Below are 2,589 nucleotides of genomic sequence, written 5' to 3' on the forward strand. Positions count from 1 at the left end.
GTCTTCATTTTCCTCCACTCGCTTTATCGTTTGCACATTTCTCCCCCACTCCCTATATATGTACATTATATAAAACAGTTCAGAGAAAAATGTCATATATATAGAATATACAACTGTATTTATCTCTCTAGCTGTACATATGTATATGTTTATATGTAAAATGTAATTTTTTTCAGAACAATGTAGAAGTAAGTTCCATACTTCATGGCCTGTCACTCCTAAATACTTTAGTGTGTGTCTTCTAGGACTGGGAGCATCCTATTACGTCACCATGCAGCCTGACAGGGTGCTTCTATCTGGTCTATGCTCCACAAATCAGTGTTGTTGGCTGACCTGTCAGTGTCTTTTATAGGCCCTCCCCTCTGGTATGGGCTCCGCTCTAGGGTCAGGTCCCACATTTGGCTGTCATGTCTCTTTAGCCTCCTTTAATCTGGCTTTTATGAGGTCGATCTCCTGTTGCCCCCACACCATTTTTTTTCTTCACAAATTTGTGTATCATCTTTGTGCAGGGGCAATGCTAATCATCCCAGTATCGTTCCAACATTCGTCTATCTGCTGCCACAGTGAGTACCGCGGGCCATTTTGTTTTATAGCACGTTCCTCATTCTGTGTTTGGTGTTTCCTCATGGTTACATTGGTTATATAATCACAGCCAGAATGCTGCCCGGATGAGGTGTGTCCTATCCTCCACATCTGGAGCCACACGATGCCATCTGTCCCACGCAGTGATAATTTGGACCACCCAGTCAAGGTGTTGTATAATTTCTCCATTGTCTGCTTGCTGGTTTTTTTTTTCCCCTCCCTTGACACTAGTAAGTGATATGTGGGGAGTCACTTTAAGACGACACAGCTAGTCTCCAAAGAGCAACTGTTTAAGAGCACTTTTCCCGTGCTGATCACTGTGTGGCCTCTTTTCATCCTAGGGAGGCTCCTTCCGTTTCTCATGACCACAAGCCTGTCTTCTCTTGGCTCAAAGTCCTCCCTTGGCTAGGCTGTATCAGGAGTGGGATCAGATCTGCAGTTGTTAATGCTGTCATTAGGCAGCTGCAGATGGAATTGGAGCAGAGAAAAAGAAGAGAGAAGAAATGTTAATTAGAGGGCCCTGTTGAGAGGGGGAGACAGCTTCCAGAAGCCTGGCTCAGCTCCAGGAAAGGGAGAAACTGATCCAAGGGGATGGGAGTAAGGAAGTTAGAGGCACCGAGCTGCACTAGGAAGGCTTGGCCTGGTTCCATGAAACTGAGCCCCCCGCCTCCGACTCTGTGGGCCCCAGGCCTCGTCTGCAGCATTCTCAGGGGGCAGTGGCCTCCAGGAACATCTGAGGGAGGATGCCCTCTGGAAAATGGGGCCAGCAGTTGCCAAGGCTTCTAAAAAGACCACCAAATCCAACAGCCTCATGACAAAGAAGAACAAGGCCCAACTTTAATCGCTTCAGGGCCCCCGAGGAGCCACTTGACTCCTGTTCAGACCCTGGTTATGCACAGAGCTGAGCTGTGTGGGAAACAGAACTCCCCAATCATTCACTGAGAAATTCTACCCAGGACTGAGAGAGCTAGGTTTTCATCCAGCCCTTCTGCAAAACAAAGACGTAAATAAAAGTGTCTTCATTATTTAATTCTATTGTTACGAACCCCAAATAGGCCTTTGACAGAACCCACCTTCAGTTGGTGGGTCCTGTCAGAAACCAAACTCTGCATATAAGGAATAAAACAAAACAGAAAGAGGAGTTTATTGCAAGACTTTTAAAATGCAGACTGGGAAACTCATGGCTATGGGAGAAGCGAGTTCAAGGTTCCTTACAGACTAAGAGATATTTTATGGGGTAAATGCAGAAGTTATTTGGCTTTTTCAGCTGATTGGTTGCCTAGTGGTCTTCTTTCTTCTTTGGATCAGGGCAGCTGAGTCAGGGGAACAAGTAAGTCCTGACATGTCATGAACAGACTTACTATTTAGGGATTGGCTGGTGCCTTCTGCTGATTTTTTTTAATGATTTATTTATTTTTTTATTTTAGAGAGAGACAGAGAATGTGCGAGTGTGGGGGAGAAACAGAAGGAGAGGGAGAGAGAATCCTCAGGCAGAATCCACTCTGAGTGTGGAGTCTGATGTGGGGCTCGATCCCGGGACCCTGAGATCATGACCTGAGTCAAAATCGAGAGCTGGCCGCTTAACCGACTGAGCCACCCAGGAACCCTTCCCCTGCTGATTTCTAAGAACCATAAATTCCTGTAAGGTTAGGTTAGGTTTCCTTTATGCACCTATGTTGACCATTTCCATTTTGTCTCTGACATAAGAGATTCCGTTTTGTTTTGGTTCAATGGTCCCTGAAGAAGGACTGCCAAGAAGCATTGTGAGGCTTCTCTACCTAGTTGGGAGGGTGCCCTGGAAGACAACAGTGCACAGCATTTTTCTGTCCAACTATCCTTCCATTCATTCTTTCAGCCAATGAAAGATTTTATTTTTAAGTAATCTCTATACCCGATGCGGGGCTCAAACTCACAACCCCGAGATCAAGAGTCGCATGCTCTACAGACTGAGCCAGCCAGGTGCCCCTCAATCAATGACTATTTCTTGAGTAGCTACTATGTACCTAG

General features: G+C 45.8%; 1 non-coding gene across 1 annotated transcript; it reads right to left on the bottom strand.

Moving 5' to 3' along the window:
• Positions 1 to 464: 464 nt before the first annotated feature.
• On the bottom strand, positions 465 to 564 carry LOC118522772 (U6 spliceosomal RNA). The gene has a single exon (XR_004910775.1). It is a non-coding gene; the product is annotated as a U6 spliceosomal RNA (small nuclear RNA).
• Positions 565 to 2,589: the final 2,025 nt, after the last annotated feature.

Source organism: Halichoerus grypus, chromosome 4, assembly GCF_964656455.1.
Source record: "Halichoerus grypus chromosome 4, mHalGry1.hap1.1, whole genome shotgun sequence".
NCBI classification, from domain to species: domain Eukaryota; kingdom Metazoa; phylum Chordata; class Mammalia; order Carnivora; family Phocidae; genus Halichoerus; species Halichoerus grypus.